General features: G+C 43.3%; 1 long non-coding RNA gene across 1 annotated transcript in view; it reads left to right on the top strand.

Moving 5' to 3' along the window:
* LOC144249178 (uncharacterized) overlaps nt 1-9591 on the top strand; it is a 76182-nt gene extending 66591 nt beyond the window's left edge. The window contains exons 3-4 of the long non-coding RNA XR_013342177.1: nt 8486-8647; nt 9510-9591. This is a non-coding gene — a long non-coding RNA (uncharacterized LOC144249178). The remainder of the gene's footprint in view (nt 1-8485; nt 8648-9509) is intronic.
* Nucleotides 9592-14301: the final 4710 nt, after the last annotated feature.

The raw sequence follows: 14301 nt of genomic DNA, 5'->3' as shown, positions 1-14301 counted from the left end.
GGGTATGTAACTCCTTAAATCTTATCTGAAGATTTTGAGGACGGATTGTACGTCCTTGAATTATCTGACCTAGATATTGAAAAGGAGGCACCTTTTGAATTTTTTGAGGAGCTATGCATAAACCCATTGCTGCAAATGAAGTCTCTAACTGAGTAAAAATTTCTGAAAGTACCTCTGGATTAGCATGAGCCAATAATATATCATCCATAAAATGAATAATATACGCATCAGGAAATCTATTTCTTATGGGATCTATTGCCTGGTCTACATATTTTTGGCACAGGGTAGGACTATTACGCATTCCCTGTGGGAGTACTTTCCAGCAATATCTTCTAACAGGTTCCTTAAAATTAATTGCTGGGACACTGAAGGCAAATCTCTCACAATCTCCAGGATGTGACCTTATAGAGAAAAAACAGTCTTTTAAATCTATTACCATCAAGCTATAGTCTAAAGGGATGGCTGTGGGGGAGGGAAGACCTGGCTGTAATGATCCCATAGGTCGAATTGCATGATTTATCACCCTTAAGTCCTGTAGCAATCTCCAATTTCCTGACTTTTTCTTAATAACAAAAATAGGTGTGTTCCAAGGACTAAGCATTGGTTCAATATGACCAGCCTGAAGTTGTTCCTCAACTAACCTATGAATTATTTTAAGTATTTCCCCTGATATGGGCCACTGAGAAATCCATATAGGCTCCTCTGTGAGCCAGGTGATGTTTTTCAGCTGTCTTAGGGATCGGGGAAGTACCCAGGGCCCCTAGTAAAAATTTTGGCTTGGAGCATTTACTAATCTTTGTCATGGAGAGTGGTTTGTAAACAGATACTCTTCCTGAAGGGTCTCCTTATCATCTCCAGGAAAATACCTCTGATTAACTTCCTCAACTGACCTTATAGAGTTTGGAGTAACTAATAATAATCCCATTTTGCTAAAATATCCCTTCCCCATAGGTTAGCTGGTAAAGACTCTAACACATAAGGCTTAAATACTCCACTGTTCCCATCGGAATCTTCCCAACAGAGATAGTTGGCACTTTGAGAGGGCTGTGAAATCTGTCCTATTCCCTCTAGGTTAGCTGGTGCTACATGTAAAGGCCAGTTCCTAGGCCAGAATCTACTAGAAAAGACAGAGATATAAGCCCCTGTGTCTACAATTCCTAGGAACTTTTTATTATTAATTTTAAGTTCTAATAAAGGGCGTTCTTGTCGCACTAGCTATGACCAGTATACTCTGTCTGGCGGTTTAGAAACTGAATCTACTGGTGGGTGTCTCCCTGAATCACAAGGCAATAAAATCAATTGGGCAAATGTATCCTTTGGAGTGAGCCATAGGGCATAATTGGACCTTACGGTAACATTTAATTGTCCCTTAAAATTTGAATCTATCACACCAGGTATCACCTCAATGGCTCCCTTTAAATTATTACGTCCCCAAATTAAACCTATAGTATTATCAGGAAGCAGCCCAAAAATCCCAGTAGGGATTTGTTCTGGCCCTGTTTCAGGATTCAATTCAACTATCCTTGAAGGTCCTAAGAAAACTGTCTGCGATCTATGTTCCGGTAAAAATCACGGGCAGTCCTGGTCGGCGACAGTAACATCACACTGTGCCACCTCTCTTCGAATTCCCTGTATTGTTGTTTGGCCCGGGGTGGGGCCGTCCAGACGTTTTTTGTCCTCCCGCTAGGAGGAAATGATGGCGAGAAGGTGGGCTGATCCGCGCCGTCTTGATCCGCCACATGGGGTTGAGTCCTGCAATATCTATTATCACCAGTAGATGGAGCTCTGAACTTAAAATTGCGCATGCCACACTCCCCCGCAAAATGATTACTTTTCCCGCAAACATAACATCTCCAGCGGGGCTTTCTTACTAAGTCCTGTGGTCTTAAGGTTTCTTTTAGTGACGCAGCTAGGGCTACTGTGTGCAAATGGGTAGAGTCTATGTCAGAACATAAGCGGATAAACTTAGAAACTGTCCCTTTTTTACAGTGCGGCCTAAGAATGTCTTGACAATACTTATTTGCATTTTTAAATGCCAATTGCTTAGCAATAAACTCACTCGCCCCAGGGTCCCCGATTGACCTGTTTGCCGCCTGGTACAATCAGGCTACGAAATCTGAGTACGGTTCACTGGCACCCTGCCTGATTTTGGTAAGAACTAAATTGGATTGGTCTTTAGAGACAATCTGCCTCCAGGCACGTTTCGCACAATCAGTTATTTGTATACTACAAATTCATAATTTAACTGTCTTTCTAAATCAGTAAATTCACCTGTTCCTAAAAACATTTCTACCGGCGTTTCTAAATTCTGTCTGTTATTCTTTTCTGCCTGTTCAGTAGAAAAATCAGTCCAATAAGTATGCCAGAGCAAGAAATCTCCCCCACTCAAACAAGATCTAGCTAAGGAAATCCAATCACTAGGAGGAAGGGGCTGCGAGCAAATATTTTCTATCAGGCTCTGTACAAAAGGCGAATTCGGACCATACGTCTCACATGCACTTTTTAGTTCCTTAATGGTTTTAAATGGGATTACAGCATGAACTGTAACTCTCTGATCTTGCTCATTAACTTGCTCAAAAACTGGAAAAAGTTGAAAACCGTTAGTATCCTCCCCATCTTCCTGTGCTTTCTTAATACCTCGCTGGAACGAGGTAAGAAAGTGTCGTGACCCCCAGCCGGCAAAGGAGGACACGACTCAGGATTCTTCTTTCAGCAGTTTATTCAGGCCTTGATTAGTGTATCATCTCCTAGCACCCGCACCCCACACACCCAAGCACAGCCTGATAAAGCTCCCCGCATCCCGATCCCAAGCCACCACGTGGACCTTTCTCATAGGGTGATAAGGGATTGTGCGCCAACTCTCCATATCAGGAGTTGTTTATCACAGGCTACAGTGGAAGCCAGCGCCATCTTCTAATGGCGGCCATGGTCTATAAGTACGGCTCACCACAGTTCCCCCTTCTGTTTTATTAAACAATGCAGGCAAAAGTAGAGGTCCTATCCCACTGTGCAGAAGTGGCTGCAGTGTATGGTTCAGTCCTAAGGAGGGCCCTTCCCCAGACCTGACCCCATATCAGCCGACGCCTTTTTTCGTAGGGCGGGACGTGGACGTCAAACCCGCATGCAATAGGACATGCTTTCCTTGAGGTCCGTTGGGGGATCACTCAAGTGCAGTGCCTTGCCTCGCATCCTGCATCGTGATGACGGCGAGAAGTAGGATAACACAGGTAGCCTGGTAGTAATGACAAAAATTAAGTTGGCAACACTATCCCTAAACCCCAGAGGAAGGTATAGATTCTATAGCAGAGAAGAAATACCAGTCCTGAAACGCTTCTGCGTGCAATGGTAACAAAACCTGCAGAGTGCAAGGGCTATCCAGCACTGGGAGAGCATGAAGAAGAGGACATGCCAATCCCAGTGCAATGTTAAAATAACTTGGGGTGCAATGCCATGCCCAGAAATCACTGTTTAAGATGTGCAAGCCAGATTTGTGGAGAAATGCCATTTTCTAAGGCCGCAAGAGCCTGTACGATCATAGCCTTTTCTTGCGCATGGCGAGTTTTAAGGCGACAGAGAAGCCACAAACAAAGCACAACACCGAAGCAACACATTGCACCAAAAATGCCCACTACCACCCATTCCTTAAAAAAGGAAAAGGCAGAGGATAGCCAACTGGTGAATTGACCCAAAGTCACTGGTTCGACACGGGTGCTATTCAAAACAGCAATCTGAGTTAGTTGAGACTGGATCAGGTTGTCTGCTTCCATGGACCAGGTTCCGGATAAATACTCTCCGATGATGCGGGAGGCATTTCTGGAATCATTAAATCTGACAGAGGTTATACATAAATGTGCACGTTGATCAATACAACCCAAATGTACTAGGTCAGACAATTCCTCAACTTGAACTTGAAGTAGATCTATCCTTTGATTAGCAGCCAAAATCCCAGATAGAATGTGTTGATTAATTCTACTTTGAGATTCAAGTATGGTGGATGTTTGTTGAATAACCTGATTAATAGTGGCAGCGGTTTGTACCTGGCTGGCCATGGCTACTCCAGCCGTAACTGCTGCAGCAGCAGACACCGCCACGGCTGTCACTATAGCTGCCTTACATTCTTTAGTACATTGTTCAAAAACAAGTTGTTTAATCAAGGGCATTGCTCTATCAGGGTCACCAAAGATTTTTCCTGCGGCGTCCACCATCCTAGCAACAAAGTCTGAGAAAGGTTCTGTAGGGCCCTGCATAATTTTAGTCAGATTGCCAGAGACTTCTCCTCTATTTGGGAGTGATTTCCATGCACGGATACAAATGTTATTAATCTGTTCATATACTTCAGGGGGGTATCCTGTTTGTTGATTAGCAAAACTGCCTTGTCCCAGAAGCATATCCTTATCCCAAGCGGGGCGTCCTGCTGCATGATTTTGGGCAGCCTGCTCTACTGCACCCTCTAGCACAAATGCTCTCCAGTCCAAATATTTGCCTGGGGAAACACAAGCGCGCACCAGACTAGCCCAATCTGAGGGAGTCATGCAAAATCTAGTAAGTCCCTCCACCTGAGTAAGGGTGAAAGCAGCATCTATGCCATAAGTGTGGACGGATTCTGCCAAGGTTTTAATTATCTTAAAGTCTAAAGGCTCATGATACCTTCCCCTGTTATTGTCCTGAAACACCGGGTACGCAAGTCCCATATCTGTATTGACTGTCCTCCAAACTTGCGTATGAAAAGATCTCCCGGAACTTTGGCTCCCCCCACATACGGGGGTGGGGCAACAGGCATCAGATCTTCTTCTAGATTTTCAACCTCCTCCTCCTCAGAATACTGCTGACCAATATTAGATCCCTCCCCCTTCTTACAGTAGGCTTGCGTGCCTTGTGTCTCCTTTTTCTTCTTTTTTATTTTTATCTTATGTAGTTGCTGCAACAATGTATCAAGGTCCTCAGAACTCTCTGAGCCGCTTGTGTCCTCTGGTGTTTTGAATTCGGTCAAGTCTGGATAAAGCCTTCTCCTATTTTTCTTTTCAGGCTCTTTTGCCTTCTCACTAATCTTACTCGTAATACTCTCTGCCACTTTGCTATGTGACCCTTCAGATTTTTCCTCATGTAGTTGTTCAAGAACGGCCTGACCTTCACTCACAGCTTCCTGGCATTTACCGTCTGTTATACACCCTCTAACCAACTTCCAAAGTGGTATAACGCCATCCTCTAAAGTACCTTGCTCATAAGCGAAATCCAGATCTCTCCCTAATTTGTCCCAGCTGGGAATTGTAAGACTCCCTGAAAAAACAAACCAAGGAGCAGCTATATCAGCTTCTCTTAAAAACATCCGCAAAGTACTCTGCTACACCCCAAGTTTAAACGTAGCAGCCCATCCAGGGCCAAAAAAAAATTGGGCTTGAAGAGGTAGCACCCATAATGTTTTTCTGAGTGATAAAGAAAGTGAAAGTACAAAAGCCCCGCTCTCTCTTTATCTACAGAGGAGCATCCCGTTCTATTAGTTCCCCGCTCTCTCTTTATTTACAGAGGAGCGTCCCGCTATTTGCTTGCGGATTCCCACTTACCTGGGAACTTACCGGTGCACCACCCTGACTGCTGAAAGTTCTGGATCCTGGGTTCGAGGACGGGCCACCAATTGTCGCGACCCCTCGCCAGCAAGGGAAAAAACACGACACAGGCTTCTTCTTTCAACAGTTTGTTCAGGCCTTGATTAGTGTATCATCTGCTAGGGCCCGCACCCCACACACCCAAGCATAGCCTGATAAAGCTCCCCACATCCCAATCCCAAGCCGCCACGTGGACCTTTCTCATAGGGTGATAAGGGATTGTGCGCCAACTCTCCATATCAGGAGTTGTTTATCACAGGCTACAGTGGAAGCCGGCGCCATCTTCTAATGGCGGCCACGGTCTATAAGTACGGCTCACCACGAGAAAGGTCATTGTTAATCCAGCGTACCTGTTAAATTTTGTCCTTTTAGCAGGTAATGGCCAAATTCGAATAGCCTGGGCAGGTGGTGTTAAACGCAGCCTGTTAAAATTTCTCTGTAAGTCCTGAATTTCAACGTCTGATTCTTCTCCTTTGGACTGCGAGTCATGGTCAGACTCTGCGCTGTAGCCATTTTGAAATTGGGCTTCTAAGCCACGTGGCGGAGAAGAACTCTGTGCCCCTCTAAGAATCTCATCCGGATTTTCCTCCCCAGGAAGATCCTCTACCTCTTCTGGAGGACTTTCTAGAACTGCGGAGGTTTCTCCTCTATGATATTCCTCCCTATAATCTCCCAGCAGGCTAGCCTGATCCTGCAAGTTTAAAGTCACATTCCTAACTTTTGGTTTGGCCCCTAGCGCCTTTGTTTTTAAATGGCTCAATGGAAAGGGAATTAACTTAGCCTCAGGCAGATTTTCCATTTGAATAGACCTAATAGCTCTCTGCATGCCTTTTAATAGGTCTTCAGGGGGCCACGAACTCTGGCCCATATATTCAAAAAGACAAACTTCCAGAGCCGTCCAAGTTTTCTGAATATTTTCTATGCCTCCAGGTAATTCATTAGAAAGACAAACCTTTTGTAAATTTCTTCCTAATTTCTCCCAAGTAAATAAATTTGGTGACTCTTGTTCACAAAACCAAGGACAATATTCACCTACAATCTTTAAGAATTGTAATAACTGAGTTTTCTTTATCTGTTTTCCTTTCTGACTAATTATACTGTCTAAAATAGTTAGATACATTTCCTTATCTGTAGAAGTTGAATTTCCCATTTTAATGAATTTAATGTCTCTTTCCTTCAATATCTCCAGGTACTTTTGTGACCCAAATCGTCACCACTTCCTTTATCTTTATCTTTTTCTTTATAGCGTGCTCCCACTCAATCTAGCTAATCTAGAATGCCCCCCTTGTGGGCGCCAATTCCACCATGGTTTCATTAATGAGGTTCTTGGCATAAAAGTTAACTAGTGAGATCGAAATAAAACACATAGACTCAGTTACCTTTTTCTATGACCAGGTCCAAGATGGCTCCCCTATCTGGCTCCAACCTCGAACCACCCGTAGGGCAGAAAGGATTACTCAGGGCTAGCAGGAGAGAGAGAGCGAGCACGCCAGGGAGTAGCCTTTTATTGGGGAACAAGAAATTCAGGGGAGAATTCCATCCAATGAAGGTTGAGGGGGGCCACACTCCAAGCTCAGGGTCAGTGATTGGCACCCTGGGTCAGTGGTCAGTCACACCCCCACACAGACGGGTTCTCTCATCAGGAGAGGTTCGGGAAAGCTCCGACCCAGCCAGAGCGCCTCAGACCCAAACCGGGAGTCGCCAAGTCACGTGTGAGAATGGCTCCCCACAGAAGGTCATTTAAAGCTGGAATAATTATGAGGGAGCAGGGGACCCGCAGCACCTGGCCCATCTGTGCAGATGGTCATGGGGAGGTTGCGAGGGGAGGCTGTTGGCAGTTGGGTGCTGTGTACCCCTTTGCACCAACTGGGGAGCACCACATGAGGAGCCGGTCGGTGGTCACGGGGTGAGAGCTGGTGTCACCGCAGAAGAAGCGCCAGTCTGGAGGGCAGCCCAGTGGCTGGTAGCGCTCTCCACCAGGGCGAGGAGCAGAGACATCTCATTGGGCACAATCTCGGGGTGAGCAGGCACTGGGCCAGCAGGGTATTGGAGGGCTGGGCGGAGGGGCTGAGGTCCGATGTTGTGGGCTCCCTGCTGCTCCAGGAGCTCTGGGGGCTGCAGAGCTTGGGTGAGCTTGGGCCCTAGCCACAAAAGACCACCCAAAAGAAGAGGAAAACAGACCAGAGAACTGCAAGCAGGGGGATCCTGCAGGTTGGACAAATGCATCACAAGTGTAGGGAATGTGGGAAAGCCTTTAGTCCTAAAGCTACACTGTCCAGCTCCGGAGGATCCACGCTGGAGAAAGGACTTAGTAGTGCAATGAAGGTGGAAAAGCGTTCAGTCGAAAAGGCAACCTTATTCAGCCCAAGAGAATCCACACAGGACAATCGCCTTATAAGTGTGGTGAAATTGGAAAAGAATTTAGCCATCATTCTAACCTAAGTGTACACCAGAGAGTGCACAGGAGAGCAAGGCATCACAAGTGCAATGATTGTGGGAAGGTCTTCATACTCAAATCCACATTTGTTCATCATAAAAGTATCTATAGTGGAGAAAATCTTTATGATTGCAGTGAGTGTGGGAGATCCTTTGGCCACAAACACACTCTCAGTAAACAACAGAGAATTCATACTGAGACAAAGCCTTTTGAGTGTGTTCCTGACTAGGCCTAGGAAATGCTGCTTGGTGGGCTGGCCAAAAGGTGGAAAACAGGTGGGCTGAAGGGGGGCAGGATGGAGCAGGCCAGGACACACTAATTAACAACCTTTTGACTCCCTGTAGGAAGGGGCAATTCCTGGGACAGTTAACCCTGGCAACAGACTGGAGCCGGGGCAGGTTCTTGGTAAGAGTGGAGGAAAGTTTCTGATAAATTAACATTTCAGTCCCCCAGGAGACATCTCCAACTTCCTGGACTCACTCAAAATTGGCCTCCTTGATCTGACCTGAGGATTTGCCTGTCTATACTGACTTCCTGTCTAATTCTGGCTTCAGAACCTCAGATGTCATCAAAGATGGCTTATCCTGCTGCTGCTGCTCCTGTTGCTGTGAGTATACTTCCAGAAACCTCTGGAACATGCTTTCTGCTGGCTTACCACTAGTTCACTTTTCAGTTAGTCAACCTCTTTTATATCTACCTATGGTAATTGGAATCACTAGGAAACTTACTCGATGGAATATTAACTTAGTTTAATGATTAAATTTATTAAAAAGAAAACCATTTTGTTTTCATTCTTAGAGTTTCGTTAATATATATATTCTACCTCAGGAAATACTCTCTGCATAGTTTTATGGAACTCTGAAAACTAAGAAAACAATTCAATATCTCTCAGTGTTTCTTAGACTGTAGTGTGCAAATTAGCCACTTAAAGTTCTTGGTTTAAATGAGATGCCTATGCCCTATCACATAGATTGTGATGGGTGCGGCCCAATATATACACTTCAGATTTTGCAGGTGATTCAAACATTAGGTTTTGAGAAATTCTTTTGGAGGGCAAAATTCTATAATATTTTACCCTCCAACAGCACAAGGAGTCTATGAAATTGAAATTAATATGTTCTTCTTCCAGGACTGAGCTTTGAAGCAATTTCTACTAAAGCCTTGAGCTTCAGTGCTTAACTAAAGAGGATGTGCTAATTAGGAGGTTAGCTTTGTCAAGTTTGGAATAATTTAAATTTATATATTTTGAATTGATAGAGACTATTTAAATCACCTATAATTCTGCAAACATTTCTTTCGTTGCTGGCACTTCTTTATTTAATTTCTTCTAACAGCTGCATGAATGAATTTGGCAGGGCCCTGAGACCTTCCTTGGATCCCTCTCTAAGCTACCTGCTGCAGACCACTCATATCTACCTGTTGCCCCTCAGTGGTATCTACTTACACCCAGCCCTCTCGCTCCTCCCTAGAAAACACACCTGATGCTTCTTGGCATAATGATGTAATCCCACAGGAAACAAAGCCTCCTTCACCTCCCACCCAGGTTCTCAGCTTGTCTGTTAAAACTAGAATTACAGCACGCCCCAGGTTCTCAGCTTGTCTGTTAAAACTAGAATTACAGCAAGCCCCACAGCAGCACCTCCATTCTAAAGGCAGCAAGAAGATGCAGGCAAATCTCTCAAATTTCTTTTCAAACAACTATTCTCTTCTCTGGGACCCAGCCTGGAGCAAGGCCCAGCCTGTGAACCCACATTCAGAAGGTTTCACAAAGATCTATTTATCCTTTTGAGGGACTTATCTAAAAGTGGAGAGGGGCAGGCCTTCTCAGCTCCAAGGGCATGGGATGTGTTTCTTATGCTCAGGGAAGTAAAAAAAAAACTGTATTGAGAAGAATATGATGACATGTTGATAGATATACTCCTAAGTAGTTAGGTTTTGTGGCTCAGCAATTGCTTCCTCTCACTGTAAGTTGAAATGTATTCTTTCATTTGTGTATTTAGATTAATGTAGATTAATCTAAGTATTTAGATTAGTAGTTTCTCAAAATTCAAATTTCTTTACCATCAGCATGTGTCTGCTATGTGTATTAGATTTATATTACAGTAAAAAAAAAGAAAAAAGAAAAAACTGTCTTTAAACTTGGAATGTGTGAGGCCCTGGATGAAAGTCTTTGACAAGGTTGAAGAAATGGATTTGAAAATAGCATCATAAAATGAGGGCAGATAACTATGTCCCCTACCTCTGTCCCCTACATAGACCATTGTCCTTAAGTCCAGGATGATATCTCAATAAGTCTCCCCTGATGTTGGCAGTTTGTCTTCTAGCAAAGGCACACACTGGTTAATATTCCACTAATAAATTTTCCTTTGATTCTGGGACATATTACTTCTCTATTAATCACTGTTGTATCCATAATTGTGCCTCTAATGCATACAAAAGAAGCCAGTGAAACCTATAGAATGTGCTTGCTCTTAGAGAAAAGAGCTCCAAATCCTGCCCAGAAGGAGCAGCAGGGCCTCCTCCTAACAAGCAGCCTTCAGCTAGGGTCAGGGAACAGCACTGGACTCCAGGGACAGACAGTGGTGGCTGCTTCACTGTTGTATGCTGATTGCAAGTCCTTTGTGTCTAAACTGAGGGGTGGGATGACTGGATCAAATAGTAGTTCCATTCCACATTTTCTTAGAAATCTCTATATTGCTTTCCATAGTGGTTGCACCAATTTTCAGTCTCACCAGCAATGTGTGAGTGTATAATTTCCCCACATTCTTGCCAACATTTATTGTTGCTTGTATTCTTGATGATTGCCATTCTGACTGGAGTGAGGTGGAATCTCAGTGTAGTTTTGATTTGCATTTCTCTCATGGCTAGGATACACCAGTTATCAGTGATGAGATCTGCTTCCTCACATGTTTAAATATAACTTTAAAAAGGGTGCGGAGGCAAGAATATAAGACAGGGCTTATTTATAGAGGGGTAATGCAAACTTCTCCTGTGAAAGAGAAGGGGGCCATAGCTAGTATCCTGGTGTCCCAAAGAGCGAGAGCATTCTGTCTTCCTTTGCTTTCCTGCTCTCTTCTCCTTCTCTCTTTCCTTCCTGCATGTGTGACTAGGCTCAGGAGATTGCCCAGGTGGGATGGTCAAAAGGTGAGAAGCAGATGGGTTGGAGGGGCCAGGATGGAGTGATGTGGGCAGGAAGTGGTCCCAGGATGCATCAATTAACAATTTTTACAACTCCCTGAAGGGAGGGACAATCCCTGGGGCAGGTTACCTTAGCAATAGGTTGGAGCTTTGGCAGGTTATCTTGATAAAGGTGGAGGAAGGGCTCTGAAGACATTAAGATTTCAGTTCCTCAGAGGGGGTCTCCAACTTCCTGGACCTAAACTGGACTCCCTTCTCTAGATCGGATTCTTGCCTATCTACACTGAATGTCTGTCTTTAATTCTGACTTCAGCTAAAGATATTGAACATTTTTTTCATATATTTGTTGATTGATTGCATTTATTCTTTGAAGTGTCTGTTCAGTTTCTTTGCCCATCTATTGATTGAGTTATTGGTTTTTTTGGTGTTTTTTTTTTTTTAGTTTTTAATATATCCTGGAGATTAATGCTCTATCAGAGGTGTGTGTGATGAAGATTTTTTCCCCATTCTGTGGATTCTGTTTTCATGTCATTGTGTCTTTGCTGTGAAGAAGTTTTTTAATTTGAATCCATCCCAATTATTGATCTTGATTTTACTTGTGCACTATAGGAGTCTTGTTAAGGACATCAATTCCTAAGATGACATGTTAGAGATTTGGGCCTTATTTTTCTTCTATTAGGAACAGGGTCTCTGTCCTAGTGCCTAATTCTGTGATCCACTTTGAGTTGATTTTTGAACAAGGTGAGAGATAGGGGTGACATTTCATTTTGCTACATGTAGACTTCTACTCTCTATTTTTTTTGCATAATTTACAAAGAAAAAAAAGAGCATAGGCTATCAATGCTCTAGTGCCTTTCAGTATGCTGTAGCTAGCTAAAATGCTGCTGAGGAAGGCTTTATATGAAGAATCAAGTACAGACCTTCCATATATTTAATTCTCCAAATGAAATACAAGGTGATGGTGAAAAGTTAATTGCAAAGAGGATACTTAATGGGAGAGGTGAGAGTTGGGTGTAACACACTCCTGGAGTAACATGAGCTCCCAGTGAAACGCTTACTGATCTGACCCTCACTGGAAGCAGGGAAAGGTTGTGTACTCACTCATGGCACATTCATCCTCATATCTGTGCAGCCTGCCCCTTTGTAGCACTGCAGGCAGGTGCAGATATCCTTCCCATTCACAGTTTGGTGTCACACATCACCCCCTTGTGGCTCGGACTGCTGATGCAGGCATCATCCAGATAAGAGACCTGTCCAGAGTGGGGCAAGTGTGGAGAGAGAAAACATCTCTCACTTGGAGAAAAACTTTCTCTTTGACAGGAGAGGGGAAGCCTTATGAGGGGCTCCTCAGAATAGAACAAAAAGATTTACAGGCAACATCCCCTTCACCTGGTCCTATTGCAGGACACACTGTAGCATCAGCAAAGCAACTAGCTGCTCCAGACAAGCTCATGTTCCAACCCTGAGCCCTCAACTAGATATCTCCTCCAGGGCAGAGATGTATAGAGGCCAGAAAATTAGATTATATTAGGGAGTCAGGAACATATGTATATTCTCTGGATTGTCACATTTAGCAAATAAAATAGAAGATACACAATTAAATTTAAATGTCCAGTAAACAGAAAACATTTTCAATGTAACTATGTGTAATATATCCAAAGCATCCAAGATGTTTTATCTGGCATCCTCATTCCCTGAAGTCTCTTTTGTACTTTAAAGTGGATTATGTCCCAGATGTATCTTATCCTTATAATGTTCCAGGCTTCCTGGGAGAGAAGGTCTGTGATTCTGGTTCATGGAATTCCAGATCCATGACCATGATGTCCTCCAAATGCACTCCAGGCTAGTCCCAATACTGTGACCATGTCCAAAAGCAAACTCTTTTCTCTATTCCTCTAAACCTCTTCCAGTGTTGCTGCATTAGAAAATGTCTTTCCAGTCCACCCCCTTGTAGTTGGAAACATTGGACATGCTCTCGACTGTTTCTTCCCATTGTTCTCCATATTCATTTTAATCATAAATCTCATGAACTCTACCTCTGAGTAATCTTGTGATTCCACCTATAATGCCAATAACTTCATCTCATCTAAGTCCTGTAATCCATGACCTCCTGAGTCATTATTGCTTCACTTGTGAAGGACAGGTCTTCCAAAAATGTAAATTGGATCATGCCACACATGATTTAAAACATTTCATGGAGTTATTATTGTCCTTATCACAAAATCTAAAATCATTAATATGCATGACCAACATACCTATAAATTGTTATCTTGTGTTGACAAAATGAAGCCACACTGTTTTCTAAAGGTTTTGAAAACACTCAAATATCTGAAAATAATCATATTTTTTTTTACCCATGGCATGATTTGGAGTCTATCCGAAACATAGGAGTAACTCCACCCTGTAGCAGAAATTTCAATACTCCAAACAAACAAACAAACAAACAAAACAAAACAAAAAGAAAAATGTGGAAAAGTTTAAAGAGATTTGTTTATTTTCTATTAAGGGACATGCCCAGAACATAACACCCACATTGTTCACAGCATTCCATTTAAAAGCAGAAAAATCCTTGTGTGCACATGGCCCTGTCCTCAGATAGGAGTGACATGATGGGGGAGACACAGGGGAGAACTTGTGTTCAGTTCTGAGCACTGAAGCTTTCTAAGCATGGACACATAGAGGACAAAACAATGCAACTACACTCACTGACCTGGGGTTTATTCCAGTAGAGAACAGGCACTAGGCTTTGCCTGGGCAGAAAACATCTGCCAGACTTGAACAAAGCTGGCCATCATACTATGGCCAGTATGATGAGGAAAAGGCTGCAAAGGGTGAGCAGCAGACTCCCAAACAGAGATGTAGGATTGTATCTTCAGCTTCCACACAACTATGCAGACCCTTGCTATGATAAATGGAGTACATTTGGCATTTCCTTGGTAGAGACAATGGTCATAGATTTATTACCATTTCTATTCACATACGAACATAGAATTGTTCAACACAGCATGCTAGGAGATTAGGGCTTAATAGATATTTTCACTATTTTCTATCAGATATGTAAGGAATTTAAAGTCTTTATCTTTTTTTGAAATTCAGTGTGGCTGGTGAAGTCAATTTTGTTCT

Source organism: Urocitellus parryii, chromosome 11, assembly GCF_045843805.1.
Source record: "Urocitellus parryii isolate mUroPar1 chromosome 11, mUroPar1.hap1, whole genome shotgun sequence".
NCBI classification, from domain to species: Eukaryota; Metazoa; Chordata; class Mammalia; order Rodentia; family Sciuridae; genus Urocitellus; species Urocitellus parryii.
Note: the sequence above shows the minus strand (reverse complement) of the source record. Positions and strands in the feature narration are given on the sequence as shown.